This window comes from Nycticebus coucang, chromosome X (assembly GCF_027406575.1).
Source record: "Nycticebus coucang isolate mNycCou1 chromosome X, mNycCou1.pri, whole genome shotgun sequence".
NCBI classification, from domain to species: domain Eukaryota; kingdom Metazoa; phylum Chordata; class Mammalia; order Primates; family Lorisidae; genus Nycticebus; species Nycticebus coucang.
Genome location: NC_069804.1, coordinates 174908798 through 174914658, shown reverse-complemented (window position 1 = coordinate 174914658; position 5861 = coordinate 174908798). Strand labels below are relative to the sequence as shown.

Here is a 5861-nt window from a genome sequence, read left to right as displayed (position 1 = left end):
CTCAAAATAAAATGACAGGGGTGACATAGTCTTCAATGCAAAGAAAAATTCAAGTCCCCTAAGTACAAAGTTTGCAGAATTCTATTGAAATACATTGAAACACAGATGCAATGGATAATTTTCTAGGGAAACACAATTTACCCGCATTGGCCCCAGGAGAGGCCAACAGTCCAAAGACACAATCACATACAACACATGCTGAATTTGGATAAAGAATTCTTCTATAAAACAGCAGGCAGGAGCCCGGCCTACGGGCCGCCTCTCCTCGAGGCCTTAGCCACGGTCTGTGGTACTTAGAGGGAGCGCGTGGTGGGCTCGAAGATGCGACAAACGGCCGTGCCCGTGACGGTGAGGCGGTTAGAGGGAAGCCCGGCCATTGAGGGGAACCCGCTCCAGCAGTGGCGGAGACCCAGAGTATCTGTTGGGTCTGGGCGCCAAGGCGGTGGCAGGAGTTGAGCGTTGAATGCGTTTGAGCCAGGACCGGGTTCCAGGAGCCTCCTCGGCCCACAGAAATGATCATCGGCCTGATGATCCCTCACAGGATCCACCACCCCAGAGGGAGCCAGCCCTGCCTGACACGACTCCATCCAGCAGTGAATTGAGGAGTCTTTTCGAGTGTCCCGTCTGCTTTGGGTACGTCTTACCACCCATCCTTCAGTGTCAGCATGGTCATCTTGTGTGTAACAGCTGTCGCCAAAAGCTGGCTTCTTGTCCAACTTGCCGGGGCCCATTGGGATGCATTCGCAACTTGGCTATGGAGAAACTGGCCTGTTTGCTTACCTTTCAGTGTAAATATGCCTCGTCTGGGTGTGGACTAACTCTGCCGCCCGCACAAAAGGCACGTCACGAAGAGTCTGTGACTTCAGGCCTTACTCCTGTGCGTGCCCTGGTGTCCTCTGTCGATGGGAAGGCTCTTTGGATGCTGTGATGGCCCATCTGATGGATCGGCATGACTCCATTACAGTACTAGAAGGAGAGACTGCAATTTTCCTTGCTGTGAGCATTAATGTTTATGGTACTTTATACTGGGTGATGATGCAGTCCTGTTTCGGCTTGCACTTCGTGGTGGTCTTACAGAAACAGGAAAACCACCATGGTGAAGAGCGATTCTGCTAAATGGTACGGCTGCTAGGAACACCACAGCAAGCGGAAACTTTTACTTATCGACTGGAGCTCAATGGTGATGGACGGCGACTGACTTGGGAAGCAACCCCTCTATCTATTCTGGAGGGAATTGAGACAGCCATGATAAGCAGTGACTGCCTTGTCTTTGACACCAACACTGCACAGCTTTTTGCAGAAAATGGCTATTTACGCATTACTGTAAATATTGCCCACTATTGAAATGGCAATAAGACTTTCAGGCCAGTGTTTAGAACTTTTCTTTCGCAGTTGACAGTAAGTCAGCAGTAAAGCACTAAAAAATATGTATTTGTACACCCAAGGTGTGCATCTTTGTTATTAAAAAAGGAAGATGGTAAAATAATTCTGAGTTTTGTGGTTGTACATTGATTATATTGCTGAAATATACTGGGTTTGTTGTTTGCGTGTATGTGTGCATGTGATCGTGTGTGTGTGTGAGAGAGAGAGAGAGAGTAAGCGAACCTGTGTGTGAGTTTGTGTGAGTGTGTGTGTGTGTGGGTTATTTACTCTTGAACTGACAAGCCATCTTGAGTGGTCTTGGACCACTGCTTTCCTGCTTTGGGAGTCATTACATAGTGCTGTGGCGTGTGTGTGTGTGTGTGTGTGTGTATGTGTGCATATATTTGCTAATTTTTATTCTTGTTTTTGATTAAATAGTTTCTTTTCTGTAATTCAGATTTTTCCTGACTTTTTTGGGGGTACCGTTTTAAAGTTAGCATCTTTTGATATGCATAATCGTTAATGGTAAAGTTTATACTGTGTTAGATACATATTTTCTCCACTCCCCATTAATCAGTTCATTAGAAATATTTTAAATTCAGATTGCAAGAGGGACTTTACCTAACAATTGCAATCAGTGTAACTGGCTTATTGTACCCTCAATGAATCCCCAACAATAAAAAAAAAAAAAGAAAGAAAAAGAAATATTTTAAATTCAGCTACTTGGTGAAGTTTCAGAATGGAAAGGTGACATCAGAAAAATTATCAAAAGCTTTTTAAAGCAGTACTAAGATGGTCTCTCTCTTTGTCTTCTTCTCACTCAGTCTTGTGCTACAATTGAGTCAGATCTTAATCATTATTAGACTAGGAAATAAATTGATTTCTGAAATATTGAAAACAAATCAGGCATTTTCTCTCTTTTTTTCAAATACCTTGGAAAAATCACATATCTAAAGTTTGTTCTCATATTTATTGGTTTTGCAAAAGGTTTTGTTGTGCACAGTTTCTTTAATGAAAGGCAAATCATTTGTTTAGAAAAAAGCAGTTGCAAAAAAGTATGTTTTTAGTCATTTATACTTATCATTGAAAGAATATCTGGCAATAAAAAGAAAGCACCAGCCCCAGATCTTTTCAGAAGACAATTCTAGAAAACTGTTAGATGTAAGATAACACTAATATTATCCAAACTATTTAAAGGGTATGGGAATTATATGAAATGAAGAAGAAAGTATGAAACTGATTATAAAACAGGGCTAAAATAACACCCCCAAAATAAAAGTACAGATCACATAAAATAATAAGAATATTGTTATGTAAAATATTAGCAAACCCAAGTAAAAACACATCAAAATACATCATGAACTTATGATGGAGCTCATGACTTCATGTACCTTATTCCATGTATACCAAGTGTTTCAATATTAGAAATATTATTAATAAAATTTGAGTATTCATGGAGCCAAGGCAACAACTGTACCACTGCTTCCATATGTCAAAAGATATTTGACAGCCATCAACATTCTACAGGGCACAAGATCCCGTTTCTTAATCAAATAAGTTGGAAAGTTAAGAAAATAGTGGTTAGACCTTTAGATTAAAAGAGGTAGAACATTTCAGAGTAAGTTAAAGACCAACTAAATCAGATAAATTACAATTAAAACCACAATCACGGGCGGCGCCTGTGGCTCAAGGAGTAGGGCGCTGGTCCCATATGCCAGAGGTGGTGGGTTCAAACCCAGCCCTGGCCAAAAACCACAAAAAAAAAAAAAAAAAAAAAAAAAAAAACAATCATACACCACCACAAAGCTGCCAGAGCAAAAATTGTTAAAAATCGTCTCTTAATCTGTTTTGGGATGCTATAGTTGAACACCTGAGACTGAATAATTTACAAACACAGATGTTTATTCTCTCACAGATCTGGAAGCCAGGAATTCCAAGGAAATTTGTCCTAGATTGTTTATCACAGCTCGGTTTACAATCGCCAACATGTGGAAACAACCCGAGTGCCCATCAACTGATGAATGGATTAATGAAATGCGGTATGTATCCATCATGGAATACTACTGAACCATAGAAAAGATACAGACTTTACAACATCCAGTTACATCCAGTTACCTGGATGGAACTGAAGCACATTCGTTTGAATAACGTACCTCAGGAATAGAAAAACAAGCATCCCATGTGCTCAATAGTAATTTGAGACCAGGAAGTGAAAATCTACAGGCCCACAGGGGAGGAAAAACACAATTAAATTCCAGAAGAGGTGAGGGGGAGGGAGAGAAGGGAGGAAGGAAGGGCTCAGTATACTTCCACCTAATGGGTAGAATGTAGGAGTATATGGCACACCTCCTGGGTGAAGGACTCAAATACAACTCAGGCTTTGTGTAATTAATGCAAACAATATAACCTAATTATATGTTCCCTCATATGAGTTGGCAATATTAGAAATAAAATACAATATCCCACTGCAAAGTCATTAACCAGTCCCACTCCCTGGTTTTCTGTGACCTTGGGAGAGTGAAACAGCCTCTTTTGCTCCAGTTTCTTCTTCTGGAAAGTGGGGAAATTAACTGTCCCTACTTCTTGGGTTGTTGCCTTGAATATTACTTGAGTTTGTATTTAAAAACCATGAGAACAGTGATGTGGTAAGCACACAGCCCAAGACCACAGATGTCACTTGTTCTATGATATAAAGTTGACATGGTAAGGGGGCCAAGCAAGATGGTGGACGAGTAACAGCTTCCTTGCAACCAGGCACAGTGAGATTGGGAAAAAAGACTCCAGACACCTCTGTCTTGTGGGCTCTGCCCAGAAACACCCATTTGGGGACACAGGGAGGCAGCAGGAGGCTTCTGGACCCCCGGAAGAGGACAAAAGCAGTGGAGAAGTGGGAAGTGGTTCCACTCAGTCTGAGGCTGTGGTGCCTGCTGCAGCTGTAGCTGCAGAAACAGCAAGATTGCAGGCAGGAAAGGCCTTCCCTGTGTGTTGTTTTGGTGTTTTGGACCTGGGAACCTGGTTGAATTACCTTGGGAGACCGTGAGTGAGTGTGTATGTGGCTCTGAGTGGTGTCCAGAGTTCGGGGGTGAGCCACTGGACCGAAGCAGAGCTTTCCTTGTTTGTCTGTGGGCCCCGCTGCAGCCACTGTGGGAGAATTGCCCTGGAGGCTCTGCCCTCAGGGTACCAGAGTGAGGCCTGTGCAGAAAAAGCATTCAATAAAATCCAGCATCCTTTTCTGGTAGAATACTGACAAGTATAGTCATAGGTGGCATATTTCTTAAACTGATTGAAACCATCTATGACAAACCCACAGCTAATATTTTACTGAATGTAGTACAACTGAGAGCTTTTCCACTTAGAACTGGAACCAGACAAGGTTGTCCTCTATTACCAATATTATTCAACATAGTGCTGGAAGTTATAGCCAATACAATCAGGCAAGAGAAGGAAATAACGATATCCAAATGGGAGCACAGGAGGTCAGACTCTACCTCTTTGCTGATGATATTATCTTATTCTTTTAGAAGCCAAAAGACTCAACCAAGACTCCTAGAAGTGATAAAAAAATACAGTAATGTCTCAGCATATAAAATCAATTGCCACAAATCAGTAGCCTTCATATATGCCAATAACAGCCAAGAGGAGAAGCTAATCAAGGGTTCAGTCCCCTTTACAAGAGCTTTAAAAAATTAAATACCTAGGAATATACCTAACAAAAGATGTGAAGGTCCTCTATAAAGAAAATTATGAAACCCTAAGAAAAGTACTAGCAGATGATATTAACAAATGGAAGAACATAAAATGCTCATGGCTGGGAAAAATCAACATTGTTAAAATGTCTATACTTCCCAAAGCAATCTAAAGATTCAATGCCATCCTTGTTAAAATACCAACATGGTACTTTTAAGACTTGAAAAAAAATAATTCCATGCTTTTTATGGAATCAGAGAAAACCCTGGATAGGTAAAGCAGTTCTTAGCAATAACAACAAAGCTGGGGTCATCAGCCTACCAGACTTTAGGCTGTACTACAAGGCTATAGTGATAAAAACAGCATGGCATTGCCAAAAAAAAAAAAAAAGCAAAGAAAAGGAGAGAGAGAGAGACATATAGACATTTGGAACTGAAAAGAAAAATGTGAAATGAAGCTAACATCTTATAGCCAACTAATCTTTGATAAACCAAACAAGAACATACACTGAGTGGAGGAATCCCTATTCAATAAATGGTGCTGGGAGATTGGATATCCACATGTAAAAGATTGAAACTGGACCCACACCTTTCTTCACTCACAAAAATTGATTCAAGGGGGACAAAAGACCTAAATTTAAGGCACAAAATGATAAAAGCCCTCAAGCAAAGCATGGGAAAAACACTTGAAGATATGGGCCTGGGGAAAGACTTTATGGAGAAAACTTCCCTGGCAATTGCAACAACAACAAAAATAAACAAACGAGACTTAATTAGACTGAAAAGCTTCTGTACAGCTAAGGAGATAGCAAC

The 5861-nt window shown here is 40.9% G+C and overlaps 1 pseudogene; it reads left to right on the top strand.

Moving 5' to 3' along the window:
- The first annotated feature begins 463 nt into the window (after positions 1 to 463).
- On the top strand, positions 464 to 1116 carry LOC128577094 (E3 ubiquitin-protein ligase SIAH1A-like; annotated as a pseudogene).
- Positions 1117 to 5861: the final 4745 nt, after the last annotated feature.